The following is a 12,003-nucleotide window of genomic DNA, read 5'->3' on the forward strand; positions in this document are numbered from 1 at the left end:
AGATAGCATAAACATATGCCTTACAGAGAATACCATGTTTATGAAGAGCCGCCAACCAAGACCTAAGATCAGGCCAAGGAGCCACTACAGGAGAAAATAAAAGTCTGCAAAAAGACATGTTTGCTCTTCAATTGAGATGCTCTGTTCAAATTAAAAGTTTGTCATTACAAAGCAGAACCAGTGAGATCAGCCTTATTCTAAAAGTTATCGGCAACACAAAGGTAATTTCTCCAACGCTAAATAAACTTCATTAAACTACAGTAAAATATTTAATGGCAATTCCTCCTCCTAAGCTTTTGGTCTTAAGTTGAGACTTAAGCAGCTCTCAAATTAAACTCCTTTTTTTCTTCTGTAAGATGTCTCAAGATGCTTTATTATGGCCAACTTTATAGCAAAGTATTCTACTTTCTGTAAAAGAAAGTACCAAAAATCACTTTGTTTCTGCAAGAAGTGTGTTCAAAGACTTCTATCTGAGCATCTTTTTTGAGTATGGTCATTTCTGGCAGACAATCTTACAAAAACCAATAAATATAACAGAACGTGCCAGCTGTTTGCCAGATTCTGCTTTCCTAAGCTTTGCACTTCTATGAACTGTCAGGACACAGTGAATCAGATTTAAGAACCTCACATCACACCTTTTTATTCTGCAAAGTAAGGAACAGTAGTGAGCAGATCAAAACAGAAGAAAAGAAAGAGTTGAACTATGTTATCTTTTGCTAAACCAAAGCACCAGTGCAACTAGGAAATTATTGTAAATTGTCCCATCTTCTCCTGTCTCAGAGAATTGAGATTCATGCTTTAAAAATCAATTCTCTCTTACAGGTTTCTCCTAACTTCTGATAAAGTATTCTAGACCTGATGCTGTAAACATCTTTGGCTAAGATTTACAATATCTGATTTGATTTCATATTTTTGGTACAAAAACTTAAGGTTTAGTTTTCAAAACTACAAAACCTATGAACATCTAAACTATAAAAAACAAAAAACTGAGGAGAACTACGATTGATTAGTTTTGAAATCAAATCTTAGTTTTGACTTGATCATCTCCCTGCTTCACTCTAATTAAAGAACAGATCAGCAGCAGCTTTCAATTTGCCATTAGGGAGGCAATGGTCTATAACATTTAGTCACAAATTTGCAGTGATATAATTCTATTGCTAGTACATTTTGGAAATCAGCTATATTCGGTAAGTTGCATGCACTTAACTATCACTAGCACGAAAGGTTGGTTGTTTCACTGGTTTTATACCTGTTACACATTGTAAAATGCAATCATGGCTTTTACACCCAAATATGCCTTCTCAGGAAATGCAATTCTAAAAGATTAAATGTTTCCAGGCTTTAAAAGACAGAGAAGAATCAGATTTACTTATCAGAAACACAGGTTTTCCACAGCTTTATCTGTGGAAAAGTATGATTCCTCACTTGCAAAATAAAGCAAAACATGAAGCTGTTCACAAACAGGTTTCAAAAACTGTTCCTTTTAAACCTCTATACAAACAGGCTAAGGTATCAGTAAGCAGCAATGCAGTGCTGAGAAAGAAAACAGAAGTGTCTTAGATATTGGATAAAACTTTTGCATTGCTTGAGACTACTTAATCACAATCAAAGCCCTAGTTTCCTTGTTATAATAGAGCAAAAAGATGTAGTGCACCCCATTATACTTAAATATAGTTTCACCCACATTGAAGACAGGTGCCTATCAGTTAAGATTTAACTACCAGCTCATCTGTCTTTCAGAATTAAATATATTGTTAGCTCTGTAAGGGAAGAACGTAGGTTTCCTGAATCTCACATTGTCAAAGTAAGTTTACACAACTAAAAATATGGTTTAAGGCCCTAAGCAAATATGTGTAAATGATCAAAATGTAGACACTCACCTAGGTCCTTCTCTGCATACAGCAAACAAGACCTACCAAAATATTTTTGGCAGAACAATGGAAAACACTTGAAAAGCAACAGCTAGCAATGATAGCACAATTAAAAAAAAAAACAAACCAACCAAACAAAAAAATACCAAAAACCACACCACTGTATTTTTTGTCAAGATTTTGAGCAATATTGATAAATTGCAGTGTAAAGACTCAAAATCTAGAAATTATCATCAAATAAATCATCATGGAACCTCATTTTTAACTTTCAATACTAGATCAGCGATCCCCTACCAGGTACTAGAAATGTGGCAATATAGAAGATCAAATGAAATTTTAACTATTACCCTTGTATTTCACTAAAGAAAGAACACTTTTTTTAATATGAGCAAAATGGAATTACAGCCTAAAATGTAAGAAGGTATTGTGAAGTATGGCAATACAGTTTTGCAGACTTACAACTGCAAAAACACATAAGAATTCTACCTTCCTCGTTCTCCCCAAACAAGTGATTGCTATAACTGGGGCTTTAAACTGTTGAACAGGCCGATTTTTTTTTTTTTTTTTTTGAGCACTTAAATACAATTTTTAAAGAATTCATAAACTATAAACTCCTGTGTAGTAAGTATTGAAAGCAATTTGCCAAGCAGCACACTATTAGGCAAAGTTATACATTTCTGCCATATGTTATTTCAACTCACATCTTTTGCACCGAGAGAGTCAGAATAATTGCTTTGCAGATTTCCAAACAACTAACATGTCTAACAGTCCATCCAAGAAGCAATGCCAGCCCTAAGGAATGATTTGCTAGCTCTGGAGACTACAGTCCAACCCTTCTGGCTGCCAGATAAATCAGGCTCAATCCCAGCTGCAGACAGGTCTTTTAGTAGTCCTAAGAGCCTACCCCTCCCTATTTTAAAGGGCTGTAAATAGTAAAAACACACACTATCAAACTTTTTCATATTGAAAAACACTGCAGCATGAAAGAGATTTTTTTTTTTTTTTTTTTTTTTTAAATGTGATGGAACATTGCACAAAAAAAAGCTCATCCACTGGTACCAATTTTGAGGCAATAGAAGTTACTCAGTAAAGATTATCTTTAAACATGAAGACAAGTCTGTCTTGAAAGTGAATGATGTACCAAGGTCACAAGCAAGTCACAACATTAATGAGACAGGCAAAAATCAAATCTATGAGAAGCAACAAATGAAGAAGTAAGACAGGCATATGTTAGAACAAATAAAGGTAAAAGTATGACATTTTTACTTTAAGAGTATTATCACAGATTTAATTTGAATTAAAATGGTTGTCTTGGATCTATACGGTAGAGATCATTAGAAACTGAATAGTCAGAAGTAAAAATTATTTTAGTATTTTGTTCAAGCTTGCATTTCAAGATTTAGTAGATGCCACAACATATTAGTTAACTGCATAATATCTTAACACACTACAGCTGCAACATTCAAAAGGTTAAGGTAAATTAAGAGTACTCACAACTTCATTCACATCCTGGCTATAAGCTTGTGCTAAATTTGTATTCAGGAAGAAGTTTCTACGAATGCTTGTCTCAGTCCAATTATGAATTAACTTTGTACTCTTTCCCACCTCTGAGCAGACACCCCAAGGACTAAACAAAGCAGAGACATGACTACAAGTTCTCTCCAGGTTAAGACAAAAGTCAAGCGATTTGGATTTGGTTTGTAACAAAATTCTTGCCTTCAGAGCTGCTAAAAATTTTCAGTAACAAAGACTGTATACAAAGTTATATGTAACTTAATTTATTAATCTGAGAAGACTGTCCAGTAATTCAATAGACATGGATGGCTCACAACATCGCTCAAGAAAAGCAACTTCTTTGTACTGCTTGACTTAAGCCTCAATGGGTTACACACCCACTACATCTGCCAGGTCCCCTGGAAGTTCAGCAGAGATTCATCTGGTTGTGCTTTATAGTGCAGTCTGAAATTTAAGTAGCAGCTCATATGCCAAAACAGTTGGACAGCCTTATGTATTTTATTCATCAGTGTGTATCTTTTGGATCCTGCTCCATTATTTTAATAGTACTATCAAAATCTTATGGTAAACGATCATCACGTGCAGAGGGAATTCTCACATAAATCCCATGATGGAAAAGATGCAACACCCACAACATGCTGCCTTGTTTCTTTGACCTTAAGCACTGATTTCCAAACCCAAAATATATCTAATTCTCTGGAACAGAAAGCTTACATAAAAAATTTACAGTGGTTTTTTTGTTGTTGTTTTTGGTTTTTGTTTTTTTTAATTTATAAAAGCTTAATTTTCCAAACCACAGTGTATCCAGTGGTTATCACTGAATATAAAAAAAAAAAAAAAAGGTAGCTGCTGCTCAGGCCTCAAAGTATCCTCATAAAACTTCCTCAACAGGTGATGGACTTCACAATTACAGACACACACATATGCCTATAAATTCAGAAATATAAGTGGACTCAGCTGCATCTGGACAAGTCTGCAAGGTCAGCATATGCCACAGGAACTTGAAGAATCTGTACTGTGGTTCACCCTCTAGCATTTTACTGGGGAGTGAAAGCTTTACATTACTGTTATAAGTACAGAGTAAACTACCCATAAATCAGATAGCAGAAGAATAATTGTAACTGCACTGAAATCTATCTGTTGATACCAAGTAGAACACTGTTTCTTAGGTATTTTATTGATTTTTGTAACTTTATCCTAAAAAAGTAAGCATTCACACTACCTCCTTAATTAAGAACAGGCACAGCAGTTACAAAAAGGTAAAGAAGAAAGAAATGTTTACCCCCTCTCCCTAAAACAGGTCTCACTTGAGAACAAAAATACATTTTAAAAGTATGTCTCAAAATCCAATCTTTTTCTTTTGTGTCTGTTAGAACAATAAGGATAATAACCCTTGTCAAAAATCCTAGCTGCTAAAAAGACATTTTAAAGATACCTTCTCCTCAGAAACCTGGAGTTCGGAAATAAGAATACCATTAAGCAATGTATTTTATACCAGCAATAGTCTGCAAAATAATGGTATTGGTTAGGTAGTTCACAGGAACATTGATCCTCCTTTTCAATTTTAATTCACAATATTCTTAATGTCTGAAACCTGCCTACTAGTTATCTTACATAGTTCAACTGTGGTAAAAAAGAGTCTTTGAATTTATTACTTTTACATTACTATCAGCTTTTCTACATATAAAAGTAGTATCCTGTAGCACAGCTAAAGGAAAACAGGATTTAACCATTCGGTTAAAGCAAGTGCTAAGGTTAAAATTAGCCATTATTTATTCACTAAAGCATTCAGCAGACATCATGCAGATGTACAGCAAAAGAATCAGCGTTCTCTAACTACAACCGCAATAACAATTGCTGGTGTTTACTGAGGCAGAAATTTTAAATATTCTTTTATGTGGGACAAATAAAAGCTGAAGAAAATTAAACCTGAAAATGTGCGTGTGTGTCTGTATGTAATCAATGCAAGAATAACGGCAAATATCTCCTAATGGGGAGCAACAACGCTGTCAAACAAAGCTTTAAGGGGAAAAGCAGTCATCACCAAACTTTGAGCCTGCAGTTGCAATATCTTATTTCCATAGGCAAAACCCTCCCATGCACATTCAACAACCCAGTTTCATTCATCACACAAATAACTGTACTTTCAAGTGTTGAATTTACTTGTGTAATACAGGAGGACAATATTTTAATGAAAATCTTCTATAAAGATAGTAACTTACCCTGTGCAGAGAGAATTATTTATTCAGCTGTGGAGTGAAAAGTCTAAATTAACTTTTAAATCTAAAGTGGGCTGACAACAACTAATCCTCAGCAGCCAGAAGCAGTTACATGTCACTTCAAAACCACGTGCCAGCAGTATCTACCACTGCATATTCCTGGCATCAGCCTCAAAACACAGGTCTTTCCTTTCATCACGTACAGAGTGAAGAGACTTAAAATTCCTAGCAAGCATCTCTCATCCGCTTAGAAAATCTCCAGATATAACTATTTAAGTATTGTAACCAACTACCTTTTGGATCAATGATTTTAACTTGTGTGGTAGAAATATACAGCCTATTTTTTCCCTTTTGCAGACAAAAGAAAGAAACTGAAGAAAAAAGTTTTCAGTAGATTTACATTTCAGCAGATGATGACTTCACTACTCTCAGCAGGAAAACAAACCAACCAACTTTTGAAGCAAAGACAGTACAGCAACTACCTGTCAATCATTTCTAAACAAAGTGCACAAAGTAACAATTCAAAGGCTACTTGAAATCAAAATGCCTTCTGCACAGACATGAACATCCACCAAAGGGTTACATTGTTATGTAGCTATTTCACACCATTTACTAATTTGAAACAAAAGAAAGTTTTACAGAAAGATGTCCTTTGTATACAAAAAAAACCACCACTTTTTCCTGTACAACAAATGCTGCTTATATTTAACAGGGTTTTTTTCTTTTTAAAATAAGAATTATTTAATTCTTATTAACAGAGAACCACCGCTCAGATTTTATACGGTTATTTCACATTTTGAAAACCAAATCAGCTTGCCAAGACTGATAAATCAAATGCAAACCCCATGCAAACAAAAGACACCTTTGACTATTGTAGTTATTCTAGCTGACACGCAGAAATTACCTTCCCAAACCAAAGAGGGCGATTTTGAAAGGGTTATTTTTGGCCTGAGGTGTTTTCTATATTCTGAACTAGTGGGGAACATCAAGAGTTTTTTGGATTACCTTTTAGCATCCCTTGCAAAATTCTAGCTGTTAAAGGACAGTGCCCCCACCTTCTTCTTCCCTCTGTTAATTTAACATTGCATACATTCATTAATAACTTCTCACAAAAATGTTCACACACTGGTACTGAAAAGAACTAAGTTAGGAACGTCACTGTTACTAAACATCTGGTTTTACCAGCACTTGATAACCTGATTTCAAAGTAAGTATACTCAGTAGTCCTTTGGGCACAGTCCAGAACAGCAACACGGTTGTTGAATTAATAGTATCTTATAGTCTAGGTAAACTTCTGGACCACGTCTTCTACAAATACTTGAGAGAAAGCACAGCAATGCTGTATCTTTTAATGGTACCAAAAAAGTAAGCAGTCCTGTAATTGCCTTTCAGAACCTTTTTTGTAGTTGTATGTAGTGAGAAGCATTTGAGGTTCACAGCTTTTAAAAATTCTAGGATGAAAATTATTTTCCCCTCTTTTAATACTACTTCTGTGCAGAGGGGAAAAAACAAAAACAACCAACCAAATAAAACCCTTGTGCATTCATCTTGGACATCGAGAGGACTGATGTCAGCTACTAAGACTGACGGTATCTGACAGAAAAATCCTCCAAGCAGCTTTCAGGGAATAGCTGTATTTCATCTATGGATTCAAAGCTTCTTTTGTTTCCACAGGTTAAGACAAATTGAAATTATAATTTTGCTGTGTTCCAAATTATTCTATTAAAAACCCAACCATTTTAAAACAGTTATTTTCAATTAGAATATCTCAGCTTAGCATCTTCAAAAAGTGCAAATTTGCAGGTAAATTCAGAGTAAAATTTAATTTTAAGCTCTATGTAAAGAAAAAAAAAAATCTGTGCCTAGTTCTTATCATTAGCATTATTTTATAGATGGTCGTATGGATGTGAAATTACTTACCCACTGTGACGCAGCAGGGTAATTCAACCCCTACAAAAAGATTAATTTCCCTGGTGTACAATTCAGTGTCATATCCTAGTTGGCAACGGTGACTTCCTTAGTGTGCGACTGTTACCAATTACTAGAGCACTTCACACAGAAGGTTTCAAACCTTAAGAGTAGGACAAGCACGAATGTGAACTTAGGGCCTTCGCTCCAGAGCAGCTGCTACCAAAGCCAAATGTAGTGCCTCTTGCATGCCATGTGCAAGCCCATGCACTCTTGTGGGAATAGCAGTCCCTAGCTGCCTCGGCCAACTGAGCTGCTGAAATGATCTGCTCACTTATCTTCAGAGTCTGAAACAAGATGCCACTACAAAGCTGTATATTAAACTGTAATTGAGAAACACTCTGGGATAGAAACCAGATCCAATAGCCATGGATCGTTTCCGAGAGAGGGTCCTGAAGTCAGAGACTAATCTTTAAACTATTAATTCATACTCAGTTGAAGTTATGGTGGGAAAGCTCCTGATGAGAAGGAAATGGAAATAAAAGTCTTCTATAATGGGTAGTTTTTATGCCAAAAGATTGTACCAAATGATCTCAAGAAGAGATTTGCTAACTTGAAGCAATTTTTGATGATGTTTTATGCATTGCCAGCTGCTTTCAAATGTAAAAAGCATCTCAGAATCCCTCTGCTTTCAGATAATTAGGATATGAGACAACACACCAGGGAAGCAGTTATGAGAGGAATTCAATTTTCCTCTAATCCAGCGTAGAATCTCTGTCAGGTTTTTTCCAGCATTCTGAGGAAAGAAGAATGAGTTCTTCTACACAAATTGTGTTTAACGGATGATGGTTAAATACAGTATATATTGCCTTCTAATGTGAATGCTAGTTTACAGCATTCTACAACACCTCTACAGTTTTTGAAGTCAAGGAACAGTTTCTAGGCTGTTAATTAACATAAAGTGGCATAAGACCTTAAGAATTGTATACAAAGTTGTAGAGCGTAACAAAAATTGTAAAAGCTTGGTCAGCAAAAGGTACCTCTTCTGGAATTTCTCTCTGAAAATTGTACACAGCAAAGAGGAATTTATCCAATTCCCATTTGAGTAAGGAATCAAAGTAATTTTCTTTACAAACAGCAAGTGTCAACAAGTGATTACAGCTGCTGTTACAGACCCCCCCATTGATGCATAGAATCATCAAAATAGATCAATTTCAGACTATCATGACTAGGTTGTAAATGTAACTTAAGAGAAACCTTATCTTTCATGTCAGTAGGCAGATGATCCCCTCACTTATGCCTTTAGAAGTAATTCATACCTTTATTAATAATGTTTACACTCTGCATGGACAATAAAGGTTTTTTGGACAAACACCCCCTCCTCAGTTTCTATGGACAGAACGGATGACCTACCCTTACCAGAAGGCCACTGACCAACTGACAATATTCTGACAAAATAGAATGAAGCAAAACAAACCACAAATGTGCAAGTGAACAACTGGAAGGTGCTATGCTCCAAGACCTCAAAGAAAGGATTATTCAGGTGCTGACTTATTTTCCTAGTCACTTCTATCCCCCCATTCCTGCCCCAATCCCATGTTAGGAGACAAGATTTGTTTAATAACAGAAGAGGAACAGTGCCAAGGACATTAAAGAGGAATAATATACGTGACGATCCAGAAACAAATTCTTTGGTGGTCACACACTACTGCTAATGCAACTCAATGTTAGCCTGTAAGCAGCAGCATTAGAAATATTGGAGTAGCTTAACTACCATAGCAAATAAATAGCATACAAAGGAACAAACGAGCGACTGAATTGCTCCTCTTCTTTTTTCCATTTGAACTAGCCAGTTATTTAAAATACGATATTGAAAAATGAAATTGCAAACTATTTTACAAGCTAGCAATAAAAAAGTAAGAGGACACCAAGACCTGTAACAGCCAGCATCTGCCAGTCCTGACAGGCGTGCCATATTTAAGATGGTTTCTTTAGGGGGTGAAAAAAAGCCAAAACTGGCATTTAGAAAAAATCCTATAAACTGATTTCTTTTTGTGTTGGCCAATCACCTGGTATTACACAGTATCACCCAGGAGGAGGCCATAACTTGCATCATAAGCAACTGTCCCCTAGAAAACTGAACAGGGATCTGACACACTGAATTTTGTCATCAGGAATGCCAGCGGTTGCCATGCCTAAAACCACAGTTATAAATGATTACAAATTTCTAACCACACTGAATTTATACGCATTTTCCAGAAGCACAGAACACGCTCAGGCAAGGAACTTTTTTTATTTAAATATAACCATGTATGCTTGGACAGTTTAGGAATAGTCAAATGAATATGGTGACAATCTCAAAACATTTGGAGCCATCATGCTACCCAAGCAAACCAGCACATTTTTATTATGCTCAAAAAGTGCTTTCCCTTGTTCTGTCTGTCAGATCTATTCAACTGACTGGAACCACAGGGGCTACATTTTCAGGGGGGAAACACCTGCTTGCGAGATGCTTCACGCTTGTTACGGACTTCACCATTAGAAGACTTTATGGCTCAAAAAGTGTAAAGGCAACTAACTAATGAATTAATCAATTAACACCACACCACAAACATTACAGAGAATAACAACTTCTCACCTGGGAATCAATTCCCTTGCCATGCCTCTCCCCTCCAGTTTAAAGAAAAGGGGGGGGGGGGGGGGGGGGGAAATCAGTTCAAACTTGTAATTTCTCTGGAAAAGAAGTATGAGGGAGACAGAAGGAAATAAAGGAGAGGCAAGTCAGGAAAGGCCTGACTAGCCACATTTTATTATAGGCAAACTGTCTCAGCTGCTCAAGAGGCTTCCCAAGCAATAATCACATTGCACTCACGCATACTCAAGATCCCCCACAACTGCCACAGAGATTTGCTTTTGTTCAGATTCTCTTTTCCCATCTCCTAACTTTTTAAAGACACTTCAAAGAAGATCAAAAAGCTTAGTGTAGTTGTTTAGTCTATAGAAGAGAAGACAGATGGGACACTTGGTCTCGTTCTTCAAATGCAAAGGAAATTGGTATGAGAATGGGACTAAACTGTTCCCCAGGTCTACTGCAGACAGGAAAAAGCAAAGAAGATTTAAGTTAGACATTTGGAAAACTTTCAAGTAAGAGTAAAGGACTGAACAGGCTGCCTATGGCGGTTGTGGAATATCCATCACTGGAAGGTTTCAAAAACAGGTTAGGCTCATCTGTCAGAAGTTATTAAGGTATAATAGATGAGAATGAACTTGAGATCTTTTGCTCCTCTTCTGCTAAGGTCCTTTCATTACACCCAGCGTTACAAAACCAATAATATTTCCCTCTTCCATATCCCTGTGTTTTATTTAACTTTAGAAAACATGTAGTAAAACCCACACTTCTAACTGTGATATTTCCACATATTCCAGTGTGTTTATTTGGGAGACCAAAACACATCAAAGATTTGATAACTGTGAAAGCAGGATAAATAAACCACCTGTGAAGTAAAACACCAATGTATTAATTTTACACTTGCTCTGAAGAAATTGACCTCTAATGTCATAATGCAGACGGTACTACATTTTCTTGTTCTCCAAGAGAAATGAAAATTGGGAAAACTAACTGATGACCTACTGATCTGTGGTCACCAAGCCACCAGTAAACCATTTCTCAGTTTTTGCTTAAAGGAATTTTTTTTTTAAAGGAAAGCACTTTTTCCCAAGCACAAAAAAAATTCATACATATTTTAAAAAAACCAAACAAAAAAACCCCCAAAAAACCCACTGAAAGCAGTTTTGTTCAGAAGGCTGCTTTGAGAAGTACCCAAATATTTTTGAAACCTTATTAAATTATGAGTTAGGATGGCTTCCACCACACCAGGGGAAAAAAAGCCATCAGAGACTTCCCCCCTCCCCCGCTGTTCAATACTAATGTAACCATGGAAATTATTTTTTCCCCTACTGTTTAATATTAATGTAACCATGGAAATGAAAACTAAACACCGATTTCTCTCTCACCCCCAGTATGACAGGAAATCTAACAAGGGAAATGTTTCTTGGTGACAGTAATAAGAACCATACAGGTAACTGTTTAGAAGGAGAATAAACACGGGTTTCTGGGGGGCTCTGCTAGACTCACATCATATAATTCATATCACTACAAGAAACAAGAGATGCTATTTACTTTGCTCACATCTGATGTTCCTAGCAGCTGCACTCTATGCTGACCCTTCGGTTTTGTCTGTGTTGTCTAGCATTTGACATTCTTTAGGTTTCTGAAAACACTTCCTTTGAATCATAGAACGCTTTGGGATGGAAGGGACCTTTAAAGGTCATCTAGTCCAACCTCCCTGCAATCGGCAGGGACATCTTCAACTAGATCAGGTTGCTCAGAGTCCCATCTAGCCTGTAAGAGACAAACGTGAATAAATTCATTCACATAGCAGCTGTGACATACAGCAATCAAATCACAATCAGAGAAGTTCAAAAATATT

General features: G+C 36.3%; 1 protein-coding gene across 3 annotated transcripts in view; it reads right to left on the reverse strand.

The window, feature by feature from the left end:
* Positions 1-12,003, reverse strand: part of AIMP1 (aminoacyl tRNA synthetase complex interacting multifunctional protein 1) — a 39,124-nt gene that overhangs the window by 23,310 nt on the left and 3,811 nt on the right. The window contains exon 1 of one of the 3 annotated variants that reach the window (XM_082316354.1): positions 7,526-7,630. The exons of the other annotated variants lie outside the window; for them this stretch is intronic. The gene's annotated coding sequence lies outside the window, so the exon portion shown is untranslated. Of the gene's footprint in view, positions 1-7,525; positions 7,631-12,003 lie in introns of those variants that run through there. 3 annotated transcript variants of the gene reach the window in all.

Source organism: Platalea leucorodia, assembly GCF_965183815.1.
Source record: "Platalea leucorodia genome assembly, chromosome: 6".
Taxonomy (NCBI): domain Eukaryota; kingdom Metazoa; phylum Chordata; class Aves; order Pelecaniformes; family Threskiornithidae; genus Platalea; species Platalea leucorodia.